We start from the raw sequence: 22,931 nt of genomic DNA, 5'->3' as shown, positions 1-22,931 counted from the left end.
TTTATACTTTTGTATGATTTTGTGTTGCTGTTTAGCATTATTTCATTTCAACTTGAAGAACTCTCCTCAGCATTTCTTATAGGGCTAGTCTAGTGGTGATGCACTTTCTCACCCTATGTTTACCTGGGAAAATCTTATTTCTCCTTTATTTTTAAAGGACCATTTTTACCAGTTATAATATTCTTGGTTATCAGTTTATTTTCTGTCAGTAGTTTCAATATATCATTCCACTGTCTTCTAGCCTGCAATGTTTCTGCCTAGAAATTTGCTGATAATCATATTGGAGCTACCGTGTATGTGATAGCTTGCTTTTCTCTTGCTGATTTCAAAATTGTCTTTGTCTGAATTTTGACAGTTTGATTACAATGTGTCTCAGGATAGCTCACGTTAAATTTATGCTAGTTGGAGTTCTTTGAGCTTCTTGAATGTGTGTGTTCATTTCTTTTCTCAGATTTGGGAGATTTTCAGTCATTATTTATTCAAATAGGCTTTCTAATCCTCCATCTTCTTTTTCTTCTTTGGAACTTCTCATAATGTGCATGCTGTTCTGCTTGTTTTCTTTAAATCCCTTAGGCTCTCTTCACTTTTCTTCTTTTCTTTTTTCTTTTTGCCCTTCAGACTTGATAATTTTGAATATCTTGTCTTTGAATTCACTCATTGTTTCTTCTGCCTCGCTACAAATGCTGGAGACTTCTCAAGCCTTTTCTAGCGATTCATCTTCTCTGGGCTTGTGCTTGTTATCTACCAGTTGAAGAGGCTTACCTCTCTTTACTCAGTACCTCCCCTCAGTATATGTCTGTGGTACTACAGCCTCTCTGGTGCTGTAGCAAGTCATGATACTGGGACACTGCCTAGTGTCTGTCTGTGACACTATCTTCTCTGGCACTAGACTAAGTCCCAATGACCTACTTTGTTATCAGTGATCCCCTCCTGACACTTACTCCTTTCAGAGCTTAGATTCAGGCAAGATAAAACTCATTTTCTTGGGTACCCTCTCAGAAGTCAGAACATTGGATGTATCTTCCACTCTTTTTTTTCTCTTATTCCAGGGAGAAACCAGGAGTTGGAAGTTTTTTTTCCCAATGATACTGTGCTGTGCCAGAGGGAAGAGCTGTGGCAAGTAAAGGCCATGAATTTTTCTACTGTCTTTGATATGGTTCTTTTTGGCTACATGCTCACCTAGGGTTTAGGAATCTCTTAACTAGGTTCTGCATTGCTCACAAAGATAATGGTCTTTGTATTGTTTTTAATTACATATCTCTATGGAGGAAGGAGGGCCTGGGACTTACTGTTTTTCTACCTTATTGACATTTGTCCCTCTATGTATTTCTTGAATAATTAAAAACTAATTTTTAAATAAATACTAGTAATTACAAATAATTCTAATGAAAATTTATAATCTAGATTTAACTTAACAAATATTTATGTGTATTCTACTATATAAAAACTTTCTGGAAAGATAAGCCTGAATTCCTTCAAGGACAGAATGAGGATATAACTCTTGATAATTTATCTTTAATGTCATTTCCTGTTGTAACCCTATATGAGATTAAAAAACTTACGTTACCTCAAGCAGCCAGACATCTAAAGGGACAAACTGTGTCATATGATTGTCCTTGTGTGAAATGGTTTTCTGTTTTTTTAATCTTGATATAATTTTTAATTTTTCCAATTTTCTAAAATAAGTGTCACTTTTATAATATCAAAATAAAGTTATAAAACTAGACAATAAAAATATTAGTTTATACTCAGTAGTTTATTATTATTGTATTTTATTACTCTTTATTTCTGAGGCAGTGTTACAATATAACTGCACAGAGATTCTCCATCATCCTGTGTGTAAAGAGTATTTACTCATGAAATGGTAGATATTAAGTAGTATTTATTGTTTAATGCTGTGCCTATTGAATCTATTTAAAAGTCTTCAAAACAATTATGTTTTAGTGGTACTTTAATGTTTTTGATTTTGTTATTTTAATGTTTTACACTTTTAAAAGAATAAGCATCAAAGGCAAATATTGGTATTTAAATACTGGCATTGTTTATCTTTATCATTAAATGAAATATTTAGGAGGTGGGAGAAAAATATTATATAAGACATGAAGAAACTTCCTAGAGCCTACAATTTGTTTATCTTTAACATTAAATTGAATATTTGGGGAATGGGAAGGAATTATTATGTCAAACATGGAGAGGCACTCTGAAGCCTAAGTGTAGTGGACATAGAAGTGAGAGGTGTGTTCTGGGAAGAGCGTTCATCTTGGTGTCAGAGTATATGGGCTAAATACCCTACTCTTTCATTAATTTGTTAAGTCATAATTTCCTCAGAACTTGAGATTCCTTCTCTGAAAATGAAAAAGGTGAATTAGAAGATTTACTTGATTTTAAACTTCAGTGAATTTCCAAACTAGGTTTCTGAAAGAGACTACTACCACTTTTCCCACAGGTATCTGAAGTAAATATTTTTGTTTAAAACGACTCAATTCTGGTTTGCTTATTTTTTTTGTAGGTTAGCTTACGGATTTATAGCCCATATGATAAATCTAGGATTTTACTGTCTTGGTCTCATACCTATGACCTTTCTTGTTGTCAGAATAAAACCAGGAATGGCTTTCAACTCCGCTGGAATCATCAGTAAAACTAGTGATCATTCAGAAATACTGGATAACTAGGTAATTTCAAATTTTGACTTTTTAAAATACAGGATTATAAAAAGTGTATTTTTTCTTAAGACTACTAAACCATAATAAATCTGAAATATCAAAACTTTGATTACTATAGATAGCCTGTAAACATTTGTATGTGGTATGAATTTCTTCTAAAATCCTTTGTAGAATGAGAGGGAATATAAACAAACAGGTCAATTAATGATTCTGTGAACTAATTTAAAAGGAATTGACATCTATTAGATGCTAGCTTAAATGCTGAAGTGTATAACTTTAAAATAGGTCTACAAGAAAGCACATTCGTAGTTGCCCGGGAAAGTGGGGCATGGGAATGGGGAGAGATGCTTTGTAGGTATGTGATTTCCATTTGAAAAGATGAAAAAGTTATGGAACCAGATAATGGTAATGGTGGTATAACATTGTGAATACACTTATTGCCACTGAATTTTATATTTTAAAATGTAAATGTACATGTAAAATGTAACACTTTTAAAATGGTAAATTTTATATATGTATTTTACCACAATAAAAATTTTATGTAGGTCTACAGATTCGTATTCTTTTATAATTCCATTGGCAATTTTTGAACTTCTCTTAATAAGGACATTATGAAATGTGGGTGTGTTAATCTCTAGTAAATTATATGAGTATTTGCATCATTTAAATTTTCTGTTTAATGCAAATGTAGACAGTATAAATTAAGCAAAATAAGTAAAAAAAAATTTAATAGTGAAAATTATGGAAATGTTAAAGTGTTTTATATCCTCGTAACTATGTATCTTACCCTTTATTGTTTTAGAATTCAAGTCTAATAACAATTTGTATGATTTTAGTTTTTTGCTCAAGTATATTAGGGTATGTCAAAGAAGTGGTTCAAATTTTCCAGCAGGTATGGAATACGTTTTGTATGTCTAAAGTTGCAAATATTTTAATATTCAGAACATAAATTAATTGATAAGCTGTTACTTGAGATAATATTGTGTCGTAATAAATTCACATAGCTTGACTAACATATAGATTAGAAATACCAAGCATAAATGTTTCAAAATGTAGAAATCACATGATTTTAGGTAAGGCCACTGCCTGTTTGATGTATCTATATATATCCATAAAAGAGATGTTCCACTTTTACTGGTCCATAAAGATCTGTGTGGCTACAAATGGTTATTATGAGTGACCTTTTTGTTATTATGAGTGACTTTTCTGTCTTTCCTCTTACATAATTTTTAAACATTTTGCTAACATAATGGTTAGATTTTGAACTTGATAATTTTTAATGTAAAAGTTTATAAAGAAGTTATCTGGCCCAAGACTCCATTTCAAATGGGTCTTTCTTTGAATTCTAACAGAAATTTTTCCTTTTAAATAAAATTCCAAGTTTTAATACAATTTTGGAACTTTTTATAGCATAATTTTTACTTTATCTTCTATTTTTTTAATGAGTGAGCCAAGTTCAGATCAGAACCAAGTATATAAATTATGTGCAGGTCCTTCCTTTGGTTGATAAATGGTATGGATCCTTCATTTCTCAGTATGGAGGTTGAAAGTCTTTTATAATTTTTTTGTATATTTTCATGAATATTATTTTTATAAATCATATGTCTTTTATACAACACCTCACTTTGTGTGAAAATTTTCTTTGTTGCATCGTGTAAACACATAGATATTTGCATTTATAAGTTTGATGATAATAATGCTTTGCATTTTTGTCATTGCAGAGTGGTCTCCACAAGGAAAGCCCAGCAATTTGTAGGATTTCCTTAGGCAACAGACTCCCATAACACTAGGTTAACAGAGGACTCTGGGCCATTTCCAACACTGATCTATAACCCAAGGGCTCTGAAGTCAATACAGGATGGCATGAGGTTACTCCTTGGTCCTAAACTTCTCCCCAGATAGCTGTAAAGCTAGAAAAATTTTATTACTGGGTACATGTATATAATCATCCATAGATGCAAGGTCTGTATATGTGGTAATTTTTTATTCTTTTCTATCCCAGAAAAGGAATTACTTTATGGATATTAGCAATAGTATTGAATGGATTATCAACATGACAGGCCCCATTTTAGTGCTGCCCTTGTTCACTGAAATAGCAGCCCATCTGCAGTGGCAATGTGGAGCAATTGTGGTTTATTTCTATTGGATTAATTTCTTATTGTGTCTTCGAAGGTAAAACAAGATTTAATGATTTCCCCATCTTTAAGCATTTTTAGTATCAAAAGAAAAACTATTGTAAGTGGTGTACATTTGAAACTGGCTTATTCCTTTTCCAGTTGTTTCAAAATGTGGAGAATTTTTTATACTCTATTAAGGAAAGGCTGGAGCATGATTCCAGAGTTCAGAATGTAGACCAGGGTTTCTCAAACTCGGCACTATTGTTCTTTGTGGCCAGATAATTTTTTTCCTCCCTTCTCTTCGCTTCCCTTCCCTTCCCTCCCCTCCCCTTTCCTTCTTTCTTTTTCTTTCTTTCTTTCTTTCTTTCTTTCTTTCTTTCTTTCTTTCTTTCTCTCTTCTTCTTCTTCTTCTTCTTCTTCTTCTTCTTCTTCTTCTTCTTCTTCTTCTTCTTCCTCTTCCTCTTCCTCTTCCTCTTCTTCTTCTTCTTCTTCTTCTTCTTCTTTCTTCTTCTTCTTCTTTCTTCCTTCTTCTTCTTCCTTCTTCTTCTTCCTTCTTCTTCTTCCTTCTTCTTCTTCTTCCTTCTTTCTTCTTCTTTCTTCTTTCTTCTTCTTTCTTCTTTCTTCTTTCTTCTTTCTTCTCCTTCTCCTTCTCCTTCTCCTCCTCCTCCTCCTCCTCCTCCTCCTCCTCCTCCTCCTCCTCCTCCTCCTCCTCCTCCTCCTCCTCCTCCTTCTCCTTCTCCTTCCTCTTCCTCTTCCTCTTCCTCTTCTTCTTCTTCTTCCTTCTCCTTCTCTTTCTTCTTCTTCTTTTTTTTTTTTTCTAGAGGGGGACTGTCTTGTATAATTTAAAATGCTAAGCAGCATTCCTGGCTCCTGGCTTCTACCCACTAGATACCAGTAGCATCCACCCCACTCCAGTTGTGACAACCAAAAATGTATGCAGACAATGCCAGATGTCCCCTGGGTACCAAATGAGCCCAGGTCAAGAACCTTGATTTAGACAAATCTAGATTAAATGGGGAGAGTAAATGGGAAAAGTGTTGGCTATTCTTGTTTTACCTGATATTATATGTAAGCATTTACTTTGCATTAAAACACTCAAAGTGAACTGATAGATACTATGTGGAATCAAAGTGGTATAAAAGAAAAAATAAGCCTAAATAATTTAATTCTAGAGAGGGAAAAAAGGTTGAGTTCCCCAGCCTCTGAAAGTTTCATGTTATTTCACATAATCTTTCCAATAATGAGGCCAATGTTGTTACTCTAGGCTAATGTTGTTACTCGCATTGTCTAAAAGAAGCTGAAGCACTGAGTTCAGTAACTTGCTGAAGATCTCAGCTAGTCATTCACTACATAGGTATTTAATCAAAGTCTTTCTGACTCCAGGGGGCATACTTTTTCTACCATATCGTCTGCATTACTGTGTCAGGAGCACAGTGACACAAAGTTGAGTGTGCCCTCTTGGAGAGGACATGGTATGGTAAGAAAGGCAGTGGCTAAGGAATAAGAGGATTTAAGGCAGGATTTAAGACAGACACTGTCACACCCTTGGCTCTGTCATTATTAGTGGCTTTAGTGAGTTACTAGGCATCTCTGTGAACTTAGCTGAAGTCCCTTTCAGCTTTATAATATTGTAATTTCCTCTTTTAACAAGTTGTCTTTGTCAAATGCAAAGTACAAGTTAGTGGCCAGATGACAAACCCATTATTTATCCAGACATTTCCCAATATAGGATGCAGTGGGTAGAAAAGAAAACTGAAGGAGATAAAAGGATCAAATACAAATCATATGTTGTGTACCCTGCATTAGGTGTCTTCCAGTTCATGAACTCAGTTAATCTCTGCTTGATGTAGCACACAATTTACCTCTCTAATTTCTTTATTACCAATTTGGTAGCATCTTCTTTGATATTGGGAAGCTGTTATTTTTCTCGCCTACTTCAGTTGAAGTAATGTCCAGTTGCCAAGTAGTAAAATGATTTAAGATAACCTTAGGGCCAGGTGCAGTGGCTCACCCCTGTAATCCCAGCACTTTGAAAGGCCGAGGTCGGCTGATTGCTTGAGACCAGGAGTTTGAGACCAGCATGGACAACATGGCAAAATGCTTTCTCTACAAAAAAAATGCAGTAATTAGCTAGGTTTGGTGGCACACACTTGTGGTCCCAGCTACTTGGGAAGCTAAGGCAGGAGGATCACCTGAACCTCAGAGGTCAGAGTTGTAGTGAGCCATGGTCACACCACTGTGCTCCAACCTGGGTGACAAAGCAAGACCCTGGATCCAAAACTAGATAACATTAAGAGTAAGAAAAAATAAATTTGATTAACACATTGAAAATGAGATATGATTATTCAATTAATGTTTTCTTTTTCAAAATAATTGGCCTCAGTGATCTCATTTATGAAATCTAATACCTGATTTAATACACGATAGTTTCACTGTATGAATACACTTTGACTACAAAAGTGAGTATATATTTTATTTTTTCATTTTCCTAGATTTGAGAATTGTGGAATTTTCATTGTTATATTGGAGGTAATTTTTAAAACTTTGTTGAGGTCTGCAGTTGTATTTTTCTTCCTTCTTTTGGCTTTTGGACTCAGCTTTTATGTCCTCCTGAATTTACAGGTAAGGCAGTTGTATCAGTAGTTGATTTTGTCACTGTGAATTATGGAAATATATATTTATATGTAAATCTAAATAGTCTAGAAAATTTATAATTACATCACAACAGTATTTTAATACTTTAGTTTTTTCTTCTGCTATATCTTTCAAATGATTTTAGAAAAATTATTTTCCTTTTTTGAATTCTACAAAAAAGTAGGGTCTTGTTAAGTAACTTTTTCTATTGTCAAAAAGTTTAGGCCAGGCGTAGTGGCTCATGCCTGTAATCCCAGTTACTTGGGAGGCTGAGGCAGAAGAATCGCTTGAACCCGGGAGGCAGAAGTTGCAGTGAGCCGAGATCGCACCATTGCACTCCAGCCTGGGCAAAAAGAACAAAACTCCATCTCAAAAAAAAAAAAGTTTATGTAAAGTGCATGATGATTTATTCTTTATGCAGAAAATATACTTTTGATGACTTTGCCACTGCTTATTAATATTTTATCACTGCATACCTTTGAATTTTAAAAAGTATTCTGAAACATTTTTTCAGAATTCTACTCTCCAGGAAACATTTTTTCATTGTATACACTTCGCATTTCAGGATGCCTTTAGTTCTCCATTGCTGTCTATAATACAGACCTTCAGCATGATACAAGGAAATATCAATTATTGAGAGTCCTTCCTAGAACCATTTCTGAAGAATAAATTGGCACATCCAGTTCTGTCCTTTGCACAGCTTATTTCCTTCACAGTATTTGCCCCAATTGTCCTCATGAATTTACTTGTAAGTAGTTTTTTCATGTATTTTCTGTTTGTTGACCATTTGAAACATTTCATAATGATAATTATTTTTAACTTCTTTAATCTCCCTCCACTGGGGAGATGAGAAAGGATCTACTACAAAATCTATTCATTCAACACTCATTTGGTGCCTGAGGAGCACCAGGCACATCAAGAGGCTCAGGCGTGCAAAGATGCATGCACTTGGCAAATACCGAGAATCTACTAAATACCATGAACTGTTGCAAGTTCTGGGAAACAGTGTTGAAGAAAGCAGACCAATATTCAGTCCTAGTGTGATTACAAAATAGTCAGGAAGTTAAATAAACAAATAACTGTGTAGCATAATGTCATGGGGGTGATAAATGCTATGAAGAAATAAGAAGCAGGGAAAAGCAATAAAGGTGAAGGTGTGTGATGCTTTGGAGTTGGAGAGGGGGTCAGAGGTTAGGCAGAGACCTTTATGGAACATATTGTCTCTATGCTTGAATTTACCATTGACCAGAGATCCAAGTGGAGAAGTCTCTCATGCAGAGGGCATCTGCAATGTTCAGATGCCACCTTGAACCCAGCCAAAGCCTAGACACTATCAGTAGACATGAGAGTGCCCTTCCACATGGAATTCTTTACAGAATCTGCCCAAGCCATGAGCATGCTGGCTGATGCAGGCAAAGGTGCATCCCACTCGAGGTCCATGGAGGTTGCTTATTGGCATTTTCATGCCTGTTTTTCCTTTATCCATTTATGCACACATGCACATATTCCACACACTTTCTCTGAGTCTGACTATGTACCAGAGAATGTACTAGTTAGAGCTTCTGGAAAGAAAAAAATTATGCAGGCTCGTAAGTATTTTGGTCCACTTATTTGATACAACTCCAGAGTTTTATTTCGATGACCTAGAAAAAGAAAGGATGGCAATAGGAATAATGGAGAATGACACAAAGTCTACATTCTTCTCCGATAATTGTTTATGTTTTAGAAGATAATTATCCAGAAGAGAATTGGGTTTAGCAGTAGTGCAGGTTGGCCCTATTCTGAGGATCCAAACATCCAACACCCACTGTGCATCTCTACCTGGATATCCTGGTGGAAAATCAAAACCAACAGAGCCAAGACTAATGTTATCTTTCCTTCAGAATCTCCACTGCCTCTCAGTACAATCTCCTAGTCATCCTACTAAGATCATTGGCAGATAATCTCTATTTCACTCTCCCACGTTTCTCCTCAGTTCTTTCAATAATTCTTTGGCTTTCACATCTGCTTCCAGTTGGCTTGGACTGTCATGGTTCCTCATCCAAATTTCTGCAGCAGCCTCAAGAGCATCTCTACCTTATCACACTGCTTTGTCTAATTCTTCCTACAAATGGTCACCAGAGTGACATTCTGATAATTAAAAACTGAACCCATCAGTGACTCTTTTAAATATTTTTTCCATGCCACTTGAAAAGCTTTAATTCAGTCCAAACCCATCAGCACAGCAGGCAAAGGTCCCTATGAGCTGGATTTACCTCTATCTTACCCAATTCCTACTGTTCCCAGGATTTACCCAGAAATGCACATTCCCTGAGTGTGTCACTCTTTCCTTCATGCTGCCTACACTCTGTAGAGGCTCTTCCTTTTGCCTGGAAATCCTCCCACCATGGGTTAACGCTATGCTTTCAAAACAGCACAAGTATCACTTATTTGGGGTAGACTTCCAATTACCTTACTCTATTGGGTGCTCTTTCCTTGTGTTACCATAGCTTTGAGGATACAAATAGATAATAATAATGAAGCCTACTTTCTAGATTATTGCAAAGATTAAATCAGCTAATACAAGGGACTTAAAACAGTATTTGGCACATGATAAGCATTTGATAAATGTTAGTGACCATTAAAAGTTAATAATTGATCTCTTCTATGGCTTACAAGTTCAAATGTCTTCAGACCCCAGGCAAGGATCTAAAATATGTGAAGCAGCAGGTATGAGATGGTTAGCTTTGGGTTGGTTTTTTTTTTTTTTTTGAGATAGCGTTTCAGTCTGTGACCCAGGCTGAAGTGCAGTGGAGTGATCATGGCTCACTGAAGCTTCTACCTCCTAGTCTCAGATGATCCTCCCACCTCAGCCAACCTAGTAGCTGCAACTACAGGTGCTCACCACCATGCCCAGCTAATTTTTGTATTTTTGTAGAGAGGGGGTTTCACTGTGTTGCTCAGGCTGATCTGGAAGTCCAGGGCTCAGGTGATCCTCCCACCTCAGCCTCCCAAAGTGCTGAGATTACGAATGTGAGCTGCCACGCCTGGCAAAAATCAGAGATATTTGGTTTTGATGGGGACTGTTGTAAATCGGTGAGAATACCCAGTTGAAGACTTGCAAATGAAAAACCAAACAAAAGTTATTCTGCCCAGTAAAACCTATTTCCTGACTATATCCAGTTCTCAATGCTTGTTTGCAAGCCCTAGAATATAGTCTCCCTCTCTTCATTCATTCTGTGACTGTTTTGTTTACCTGTTATGTGCCCTGCTCTATACTGAGCACTGGGCATCCAGTGGTGACCTTCACAGATCACTTTTCACATAGGGTTTACTGGACTTTGAGCTCCTCAAGAGCAGTCACTGACTTTTCTTTCTGGTGCAGTATGCAAGATGCTGGCTCAGCAAAGACAGGAACTAAGTGCCTGAAAAATAAATGAGTGAGTGAAATGAGCTAATTCATCAGATTGAGTAGAACTGAGCTAACACCTTCCCCCCACCTAATCCTATCTAGCCATAAATTTCTGGTTTCTCACTAGAGCCTCTCCTGCCCCTATAGTATATGTTTTCCTTCTGAACATATGTAAGATATGAAATGTATCATTCTCTCAGTTTGGTATTTGTTTCCATGTTGTTAAATCACTCTTGTCTACCTTAGTTACTAAACTCCTGGAGTTTCCTACCATGTTGTGTGGCCACACCCAATGGCATGTGATATCACATCATCCTTGTCCTTGCAAAAAAAAAAAAAAACAAAAAAACAAAACAGATTTTTATCTTAAATGAAATGAATTTCAGATTAATTTGTGTGTCTTAACACTTAAGAGTACTGAACCTCTGAAAGTGGCCATAATCGTTGCAGAGGTATATAAGCCTTGTAGTTTTCTGTAAGGTGTATTACCAAAGTATTCTGCAGCTACTACTAGTAGATCACATGCCCAGTCTCCCAATTTAGCCACAGAGACCTTGCTATGCTTTCAATTTTTATCCCATCCAAAATGTACATATAGAAACCTAATCACCAAGAAGATGGCATTAGAAGGTGGGGCCTTTGGGAGGTGATTAGGCCATGAGAGGAGAGCCCTTATGAATGGAATTAGTTCCCTTATAAAAGAGCTATGAGGGAGCTTATTAGCTCCTTTGCCCTTCTGCCATATGGGAACATATAGAAGGTGCCACCTGTGAGGAATGGGCTCTCACTGGAAACCAGTTCTGCCTGAGTCTTGATTTTGGACTTCCCAGCCTGCAGAACTGTAAGCAATTAACTTTTGCTATTTATACATTACCCAGACTAAAATATTTTGTCACAGCAGTCTGAATGGACTAAGACAGACCTTACATGCATTTTTAGGTGGACCATTCAACTGTAGTGATTTAATTTTGTGTCATACTTCAGATTGGCTTGGCAGTTGGTGACATTGCTGAGGTCCAGAAACATACGTCATTGAAGAGGATAGCTATGCAGGTAAGTGCAGTGCCTCCCCACTTATGATAGTGTTATGTTCTGGTAAACCCACAATAAGTTAAAAATATTACAAGTCAAAAATGGGCATTTTGTAGGAATATGCCAGTTAGAAATTTACACCACTTACACTGTTAAGTTGGGCTATTTTCCCTCCTGATCATGTGGCTGACTGGGTTCTGTGGCTTGCTGCCACTGTCCAGCATCCCAGGAGAGTACCACATACTGCTAGCCCAGAACAGATCAAAGTTTAAAATTTGAAGTATAGATTCTACTGAATATGTATCACTTTCACACCATCATAAAGTCAAAAAAGCATGAGTTGAACCATCCTAAATTAGGCATTGTCTGCATTACATCTATTTAAACCTACTGAAATTAATACAATTATAATTACTTCCTTTTCTGAGAGCACAGTTATTTAGCAATGGATGTTTTCTTAATCCTGAGGAGTCACATCCTGTGTCTTTTTGCATGTTATCTGGTATACCTGCTGTAATCAAAGATGATGAAAAAAATGTCCTAGAACAATTTTAGTAGAGAAATTAAGAAATTGCCTGAGCATCTTTTGTTATGTTAACCTGTGGCTACCCAGGTAGCTAGCTGCTTGATCAAGAGCATCACTGGCATCCTAGCCCCGCTGTTTAAAGGAGCTTCTTCTATTTTGTGCAGGGAATCACAGGGTCCCCACAGCATGATTTATATTGAAGTTTTAACTGAATCTATGTGGCTTTGTTCTCTTGTGACATCTCTCTTATTTTTATGGACAATTTGATGTAAAATGTGGTGTCAAAGTTTCTTGGCTAGGTCCTTGGCTATTGAATATTGTGAGTTACTTTTCTGTAATACAACACCAAATTATTTACCTGTTCTTGACTGGATTGTCTTTAAATTTCAAATTCGAGTGGGCATTTTTGATGCTTCAAGGATATTTGTTGACCAGTTTACTATACGCATTCAGAAACTTTGGCCAGTTTGAGAGATAGAAAAATCATATTATGTTATAACTTTCTATTCACTCTTGTCTCCTCTTCACTCTTATTTGTCACAATTTTCTTCTCTGTTATTCATTCAGCCATACATTAACATTTATTTTTTGAAAAACAATGTTTCAATACATAGAGTGAACAAAGTGCATGAGAGCCCAGAGGAAACAGAGAGATGTGATCCCTGACTGTTAAGTGAACTATGTCTACTTAGCACACCAGCTAGGCATTCATAGAATGAAATATCAAAAATCAACTGAGAACTATCCTTAAATTCTATGCTGTATGACATGGGTGTATATTATACAGAGATACAGAGCGATTGGAACATTTAGAGAACAGAAACAGTTAAATGATTATCAGGTACAGAAAAACATGCAAAAATGAGGGATGCTACATGGAGGGGGTGAGATGAGTCAGTGTTGAAAGATGGTTGGGATTTAGCAGGACATCGATACCGTCCTGAAAGGAGGGGCCAGTAAGAGCAAAGGACCACATCAGAACAGGGAAAATGGCCAAGGCACTGGCCCAAGGCCCCCTTGTCTGGAAGGATCATTCATGTTAGTGGGTGACTAGATTGCTCCAGATGACAGGGGGGTTTATTCAAAACTAGCAGAGAAAAACCTTAGCAAAAGGGCAGTAAATTATGAAGTGCTTCAAATTACTTTGTAAGTTAGCGGAGAGTTATTATTAGCTCTTCCACAATGAAAATGGTGTATATGGTGATCTGCTGTTATCTTGGTTTAGTGGGGAAAGATCAGAGGTAGGAAGAGCTAATGATAGGTTGTTAGTGTCACAAAGATGGGGTTTAGGACTCCAGGTATGTTTATATGGAGAGGGGATGTATAAACTTCTTGGCAGGTATGTCAGCAATACCTCATAAATGCCCTAATACCTCTTTAAAATACACTGGGGAATAAAAATAATAATACAAGCAGTAGCACCAAATAAAATATCTTGGGGAAGCTCACTCAACTACAGTGCCAGTGGCGTTGAGCTGAAAAGTACGATGCTATATTTTGTTTACTTTGCTCCCTGAAAGTAAACAACACAAATCCTAGTACCCCCATGTTATCTGTGCCTTGTTTCGGATCAAAAACAGCATCGACTGGAAAACCAGGAAGCCATTCTCCTACTTCCCCTGAGTTATTTCTTAAGCAACTCTCTGCATCCATTCTGAAACCTATGTCTGAGCCCATAGCAGCAGTGGACATGTAGCATGCATTTCCTACAGGGTCATTTAATGCTCTCATAGAATTCTCTGAAATGAAAGTGAGAGGTCAGCCCAGCTGCTGTCCAGAAGTCAGGAAGTAGGAATCAGTATTCATTTTGCTGTACTAATGATTGCCTCTGTGCCATATAAGAATTTCAGATACTAATTAATGGTTCTGTCAATAAATCCAAAATGCATCTTAGGTGGAACTCCATACCAGCTTAGAAAAGAAGCTGCCATGCTGTTGCATACGCAAAGTGGATCAGAAATCCACCACCGTATGTCCCAACAAACCCAGATGTGGTGGGACATTCTTTGTAAGTACACGTAACAAATAACATCAATAACCTGACATTGCTTGACATCCATTCCTTGTGTTATTCCTAAGGGGGTCATTTTATAGACTTTGAGCCATCTCTGCCTATGAGAAGGAAATAGCTGTGCTTTAAAAAAAATGAATATGATTAACTCAAGATGTGAAAGGACTAAGTGACAGAGGGTGAAATTTGCCCTCATGTTTCGGGTGGCTCATCCATAGCATCTGTGTTAAATACATACTGTCCCTGTGAGAGCAGATGGGTGGGAGACCAACCTTACCCTTTCAGTATCTTTTATTACAGCAAAGATATACTTCATTTGTTTTTCCTAGTCACATGTCACTTACATTTGTGTGTAGATATATATGTGTGTATGTACAGCTAAGTGTTTATAATATGCAATAAAGAACACACATCTACACACACACACACACACGCACATAGTATTAATCCATTTTCACACTGATATAAAGAACTGCCTGAGATTGAGTAGTTTATAAAGGAAAGAGGTTTAATAGACTCACAGTTCCACATGGCTTGGGAGACCTCAGGAAACTTACGATTATGGTGGAAGGCGAAGGGGAAGCAAGGCACCTTCTCACAGGCAGCAGGAAGGAGAATGAATGCAGGAGGAACTACCAAACACTTACAAAACCGTTAGATCTTGTGAGAATTCACTCACTATCGTGAGAACAGCATGAGGCAAACTGTCCCTATCATCCAATTATCTTCACGTCATCTCTGCCTTGACATGTGGGCATTATGGGGATTATGGGGATTATAATTCAAGATGAGATTTAGGTGGAAACACAAACCCTAACCATGTCATTCCAGCCCCAGCCCCTGTCAAATCTCATGTCCCTTTCACATTTTAAAACAAATCATGCCTTCCCAACAGTCCTCCAAAGTCATAATTTATTCCAGCATTAACCCAAAAGTCCAAGTCCAAAGTCTCATCTGAGACAAGGCAAGTCCTTCTGCCTAGGGGCCTGCAAAATCAAAAGCAAATTAGTTACTTCCAGGATACAATGGGGGTACAGGCATTGGGTAAATATTCCTGTTTCAAATGGTAGAAATTAGCCAAAACAGAGGGGCTACAGGTCCCATGCAAATCTGGAATCTGGTTGGGCAGTCATTAAACCTTAAAGTTCCATGCGACTCAGTGACTCACATCTAGGTCACACTGATGCAAGAGGTGGGCTCCCATAGCCTTGGGCAGCTCCATCCCTATGGCTTTACAGGTTACAGCACCCCTCCCAGTTGCTTTCACAGGCTGGCATTGAGTGTCTGCAGCTTTTCCAGGTGCATGGTGCAAGCTGTCAGTGGATCTACCATTCTGGGGTCTGGAGGATGGTGGCCCTCTTCTCGCAGCTCCACTATGCAGTACCCTAGTGGGGACTCGGTGTTGGGGCTCCTAGCCCACATTTCCCTTCCACAGTGCCCTAGCAGAGGTTCTTCATGAGAGCTTCGCCTCTGCAGCAATCTTCTGGCTGGACATCCAGGCATTTCCATACATCATCTGAAATCTAGATGGAGGTTCCCAAACCTCAATCTTGACTTCTGTGTACTCTCAGGCCCAACACAACATGTAAACTGCCAAGGCTTGGGGCTTGCACCCTCGGAACCAAAGGTTTGAGCTGTACCTTGGCCCCTTTTAGCCATGGGTGGGTCATGAGGTACAAAGTTCCAAGACTGCACAAAGCAGCAAGGCCCTGGGCCCGGCCTACAAAACTGTATTTTCCTCCTAGGCCTCTGGGCCTGATTGGAGGTGCTGCCATAAAGACCTCTGACATGCCCTGGAAACATTTTCCCCATCGTCTTTGGGATTAACACTTGGCTCCTCATTACTTATGCAAATTTCTGCAGCTGGCTTGAATCTGTCCACAGAAAATAGGTTTTTCTTTTCTATCACATTATCAGGCTGCAAATTTTCCACATTTTTATGCTCTGCTTCCCTTTTAAATATGGTTTCCAATTCCAAGCCATCTCTCTGTGGATGCATAAAACTGAATGCTTTTAAGAGCATGCAGGGCACCTATTGAATGCTTTGCTGCTTCGAAATTTCTTCTGCCAGATACTCTAAATCAACTCTCTCTAGTTCAAAGTTTCACAGATCTTTACAGCAGGGGCAACATGCTGATAGTCCCTATGCTAAAGCATAGTAAGAAGCACCTTTATTCCAATTCCCAAGTTCCTCATCTCCATCTGAGACTATCTCAGCCTGGACTTCATTGTCCATATCACTATCAGCATTTTGGTCAAAGTCATTTAACAAGTCCACACTTTTCCACATCTTCTTGTTTTCTGAGCCCTCCAAACTGTTCCAACCAATACCTGTTACCCAGTTCCAAAGTCACTTCCACATTTTCAGGTATCTTTATGGCAGTATCCCACTCTCCCCAGTATCAATTTACTGTATTAGTCCATTTTCACACTGCTATAATGAACTGCCTGAGACTGGGTAGTTTATAAAGAAAACAGGTTTAATTGACACAGTTCCACATGGCTGGGGAGGCCTCAAGAAGCTTACAATCATGACAGAGGTAAAGGGGAAGCAAGGCGCCTTCTTCACAAGGTACAGGATGGAGAATGAATGCAGGAGGAACTACCAGACACTTATAAAACCATCAGATCTCATGAGATCTCACTCACTATCATGAGACCAGTGTGCAGGAAACTGCCCCCATGATCCAATTACCTCCACCTAGTCTCTCCCGTGACAAATTATGGGGATTATAATTCAAGATGAGATTTGGTTGGGAACAAAAAGCCTAACTCTGTCTCTCTCTTTCACACACACACACACACACACACTCACAGTTGGAATGTCCACTATAGAAAGTATATGAAGTGATCAAAGACTAAGCAAGACCATTGCATTATAATGGAAGAGGGACCATATAAAGAGCCAGAATTACTGGGTGCTAATTATAACCATGCCTGGGCTCCCCTCATCTCTATGACTGTTCTTCCTGAGTTCTTTGCAGGTTAATTTCCTTTGTGTAGTCATAAAATGATAAATTCGCCCTGAATAACAGTCTAGGCTCTACTCTAACCCCACACTATCTTCTGAGTAGGCTTACAAAGCCTAACTCTTACAAAGCAGAGTAGAATCAAGCTGTCAAAAGTGATTAGAAATTTTCAATGATCACTCCAGCCTTTAATTTGGTATACACACCATATTAAGTCATTTAAGTGAGTCAGTAAATGTGGCTTGTAATATAAGAATGACGGTAATATCTATATGTGTATATTCTTTGATTGTCGGTGATGCATCAATTTACCAAAAACAGTAGATAACAAATTAAAATGTACTTTACTATTTTCAAATTGCAGTTTGATTAAGTACAATTGCAATTGTACTTAATTGAAAAAAATCAAGTTTTATATGAACAAAAAAAGGGCCACTGGAAAAGCTGATATTATTAAGTTCCATTAAGATCTTACTTTTTTAAGTATACAACAAATGATCCATTGTATTTTGGCAATGAGTAAATCCTCATTTGTCATAAATTAGCTATTTACCTTCTTTGTTCTCCAATATTAAAATTGAGTAGCAGTCTGATTACACTCATTTTTTTCTTGGCTGAACTCATATGTATATTTTTCAGTCACAGTTTTTGTGAGATCCTCTGATTAATGTTTATTTATTAAGACTTTTGAAGTATGAAAATTTACAGATCAATTCCATTAGAGAAATAATAAGGTTCTTTGCCAACATTAGAATTAGTGATTGTAAATTAGTCTTTTGAATAAATATAAAATTAAGATAAAGTTTCTATTACTGAAAAGGGGATTGCATTGTTTTTAGACTCCCCTCCCAAAGGGAAAAATATATATATAATGTTGTTTTAAGTTTTTGTAGCATCTTAGAATAGATTTCAGACATTTACTTGATTTTATAACAATTAAGGTTTGAATGGCAACATTTGGACTAGTAATTCTTCTTGGTGTAAATTGAACAACAAAATAGAAAAAATACATTTAGGATAAATAAATACATGTATCCCTTACTCTGTTTTAATTACTTTTGTTGTCTCATTTAATACACTGCAAGAGACATACTATTTTCCTAATTTTTGAAGATGAAGAAACTAAGGCCCAGAGAAGTTAAGTAACTTGTTTAAGGTCAGAATAATATTGTACTGTCCAGCAATATGCCTAAGAGTTATACAACTGCATACTTTTCATTTGCTTATTGTATGCTAGTTTCTTTCAGTAGTTTCATTCACTGCACAGTTCAAATTGCTCAAGGCTGGAGAATCCTGCAGAAATTTTGAAATCAGATGAAACACTACCAACTCAATATTAGCTCAATTTTTTTTAACACTAAACATGTATCCACTTACGCTTTGCATAACAACAATAATTTCACATTTTAATTATGCCATTACATTGACCAAATTTTGATTATTGTTGCCTAAAATAAATACATATGGGAGTGGAAATTTGTGAGATTTTGGGTAGAAAATCTCCTTGGGTCCATGGCTGCCCATCAGATAGTCTCACAAAGAATGGTATATTTGCTATAGTTAAGTTAATCAAAGTCCCTTGGACCACTCATGAATCTAAAAATGCTATCTTGTATCTATGTATGCTACACAAATAAGACAGGGAATTTTGAAAATTATAAGCATTTTGTGTCTTTTAATAGCTGAATTCCTAACCTCTTACCTCAAGGCATCATCCTGTGCTTCCCAGCAATAATTCTGTTTCCCCAATTTGTCTGTTTCTTTGTTCTTAACTCTATTTGAACACTTCCCCACTTGACTCTAAACTTTTGCCCATAGCAAGTCCTACTCGCTCTAGGCCCCCTACTCCTAGAAGAAAATAGAAACATAAAAAGGTAACCTACCCTACCCCAAGATGTTATACTCTAATCCCCAGAACCTATGAAGCTTATATCACTTTCACTGTTATGTTATGTTATGTTATGTTATGTTATGTTATGTTATGTTATGTTGTGTTGTGTTATATGGCACAGTTAACCTGAAGATAGGAGACTATTTGGGTGTACCTAATCTAATCATGCAAGTCCTTCAAAACAAAGGGTTTTCCCTGACAGGTGGCAATAAGGGAAGTAAAACTTTTAAAGCATGAAAAGGATTCAACACGCCATTGCTGGCTTTGTAGATGGAAGTGACCACATGATGAAGAATGCAGGCAGCTTCTAGGAGCAAAGATCAGGCCCTAACTGACAGCCAGCAAGGAAACAGGGACCTCGGGTCTACAATCACAAGGGATTGGATGCTTCCAACAGCCTTTATTAGCTTGGAAGTGGATTTCCTCCCAGATCTTCCAGAAAAGAACCCAGCATGACTGATACCTTGACTTCAACCTTATGAGATTCACAGAACTTAGTCAAGCGTTTCTGGATTCCGTCAAGTTCCTCAATTTGTGGTAATTTGTTATTCAGTGATATAAAACTAGTATGTCATCATATTTGAGAGGCCCATGTGGCAAGGAACTCTTGCCAACAGCTGGCTAGGAACTGAGGCCCTCGGCCCAACAGTCCTGTGGGGACTAAATTCTGCTGAGGCTCACTTGTCCCTGGAAACAGCTCCTTCCCAGACAAGTGTTTGGATGAGACTCCACTTTTGATTGGCACCTTGACTGTTGCCTTCTGAGAAGCCCTAAAGCAGAGGACCCAGATAAGTTGTGCCTAAATTACTGACCCACACATACTGTGAAATAATGAATCTGTGCTGTGTTAAGCTGTTATGTTTCGGGGGTTGGGGGGAGATCTTGTTATGAAGCAACAAATAATGAATACAGATGGAAACTTCCTCAATTTCTTTCCATCAAACCTACAACTGATGACCGTGAAAATGCAATGTGCTGCAACTGGGCTTACTCCTTCACCACCAAAGGTGCCAACGAACTTCATGCCAAATCCAATGGGCACTTGATATCTAAGAATGTTTGTAATTGCTGCCCATTCTTTCTTTGGCTTCCACCACACCCTGCTTTCCTAGTTTTCTTCCTACTGAGATCACTGTTAAGAGGACTCACGAACACCTTCCTTCTGCGGGTTTTGGTCATCATGGGAAACATACCTTGTCCTTGCTTTTGGTAGAAGAGTGGCTTTCTCTGAATGTAGAACACTCCTCTTGCTCTGCCTTCAGAGTGGTTGGCCAGATCTTTCCCATTAGACATTTTCAGGTAGGCATCAGGTACCAGTTGCTACCTCCTCCAAATACTAATGGGCATATGCCAAGCTCTGTGAGTGGTCCTCTTGCAGCTTCCTTCCACTCACCCACAGCAAGGAAAGGGAGCATGGTGACAACCCTCAACAAATAAATATACTGCTGCCTTTAACTTTCTTCTTTTAGGTGGTATGGAGGTGAATGATCTATCAATGCTGGGAAAACCAGAATCACAGTCTCTTAGCGTATCCTGCATAGCCAGCAACAGTGAAATGCATCACTTAATATGGTATTACACCCATTATTGAAAGGATGCAATTTTATTCATAAAGATGAAGCAGCTAATACAATTCATTCAAATTTTAGCTTTGGATAAATTTATTAGCATTGTATCAGAGAACTCCAGCATGTAGTAGGTCCTGTAAATATAACAGGAACATTGCATCAAAAATACTTTGTAGTTTTGCCCCCAAGAGCCTGCAATATATTACACCACGTAAAATATTTCTTTGTTTTCAACAGACCAATGTCATGGCACTATGCACACAACCAGATAGTATGCCAACATCATCACTATTTATAACATATTTGGAAGAAATTCACTACATGTGAATATTGTGGCTGATTCCCCAACATTCACTCCACCTAGGTGACTGACCTGAATCAATGCAGATTCATTCCTCTTGCCAGTGAGTGGTTCAAGCCTGGGCATATGACCAATGAGACGTGTGAGGAAGTCTGCAGGGACCTTCAAGAAACATTTCCTTGGCTCAAAGAGAGACCTCCAGAAAAGGATGCTCTCTTCCCTTCTAGATATTGTGTCAGAATGAGAAAACTTGAACTGCTGCAGCTATATTTCCACCAGCCTGAAAACGGAGCCTAAACTGAGAATGGCTGAGAAGAGATGAAATGATTGTGGATCGTTGATGACATCACCAGGTCAACCAAACTTGAAGCCTGCATTTTCTCTGGATCTGCTGCTATGTGGAATAATGGATAGTTCAAGCCTATTGGAATCCAGGTTTTTATGATGTGCAGCAAAAACTATTCTTCTGATAACATATTATGAGCACCAATATAATGTGCTGAAAAAGGACTGCTTATAGTTAAATATATGGAGACATACCTAGGAAGAAAATCAGAGGATTTAAGAAAAACTTAGAATAAACAGCAGGGCCTACTTTTAGATTCATTCTTATGAAGAACTAATTTGGTACCAGAATCAAGATGTCAGACAAGAACCAAGGCAGAAATAAATAGATGAGAAATATAAATGGAGTCAGAAGTTGGAGGTGAACGTTACGTGTTTGCATCCCAAAACTATGACCTCAAGCCACCGCAAAAGTCCAAGTAAGAGAAGCCTCTAGGCCAATACAGAGAAATTTTTGAAACAGGAAAGGCCCCAAATGTTCTGCTTTCTTATATGAAGAACATAGGTCATTGTTTAACTTCCTGATTGGCAAATGACCTAAAAGATAAAAGAAGATAATATCGAACATCCACCTGTTGGGTCCTGATGGTACCAGGCACAGGCTGTAAGCCCCTGATCTACGGTAAGATTGGAACACCAGAAAGTTCTAAACATACACTGAGAACGATAGGATATTCCATAAGTTCATCATCAAGTCATTTTACGTGACTGGTTTTATTTCAATATATTCAATCAATTTTAAAGAAGATGTGGTGTATGTGCCAGAATTTATATTCTAAATATTAATTCATTTTTATTGTTGCTATTGAAGTGTGGGTCTCACCTATGACAAAACATATCTACAGATACGATTAAACCACATTTTCAATTGTATGATTGTTGATGTGTTGTTAGGTGTACATGGTTTTACATATTGTAGAAAGTTATCTCATTATTCTAATCCTTTCCTCTGCCAGTGCTAGAGGAAGAGTCTTCTATTCCATGCATGTGTCAAGGACAGATTAAATTTTACAAATCTAGAAGTAGACTTTTAAAATCAGATCGACCATAGCTCAAATTCCAGCATTGACATTTTTCTATGTGATCTTTGAAATGTTACTTAATCCCCCAAATCTGTTTTCTTCTTAGGAAAATGGAGATAATATGTCTCTCTAAGAGAGACATAAGTTTCTTATAAGACCTGAAGAGGAAAATGTGTGTAAGTTGCTTATCAGTCAGCCATGCACATAACGGAGACCAAATAATGCCAGCTGTCATCCCATTTTTCCTAAAAAGCACTTACATTGGAGAGAGCAAAGTAATTGAGGGGATGAGGGAATTTTATTAGCCAATGAAAATATGTTTTTATTTATGGGGATTCACATTTAAAATTAAGTACTCATATATCTATTAATTAATTTCCTTCAGCAAAGTTTACACAAAGGGCTATAAGAAGTGAAAATATTTTTGCGTGGATAAAAATTCTAGGTTACAGATATTAAAA

General features: G+C 37.6%; 1 pseudogene; it reads left to right on the top strand.

The window, feature by feature from the left end:
• The window catches only part of LOC100432526 (transient receptor potential cation channel subfamily A member 1-like), a 57,412-nt pseudogene extending 35,093 nt beyond the window's left edge, over window positions 1-22,319 (top strand).
• The last annotated feature ends 612 nt before the right edge of the window (window positions 22,320-22,931 follow it).

This window comes from Pongo abelii, chromosome 7 (assembly GCF_028885655.2).
Source record: "Pongo abelii isolate AG06213 chromosome 7, NHGRI_mPonAbe1-v2.0_pri, whole genome shotgun sequence".
In the NCBI taxonomy this organism is placed as follows: Eukaryota; Metazoa; Chordata; class Mammalia; order Primates; family Hominidae; genus Pongo; species Pongo abelii.
The sequence above is the reverse complement of the archived record's forward strand: the minus strand, read 5'-3'. Positions and strand labels throughout refer to the sequence as shown.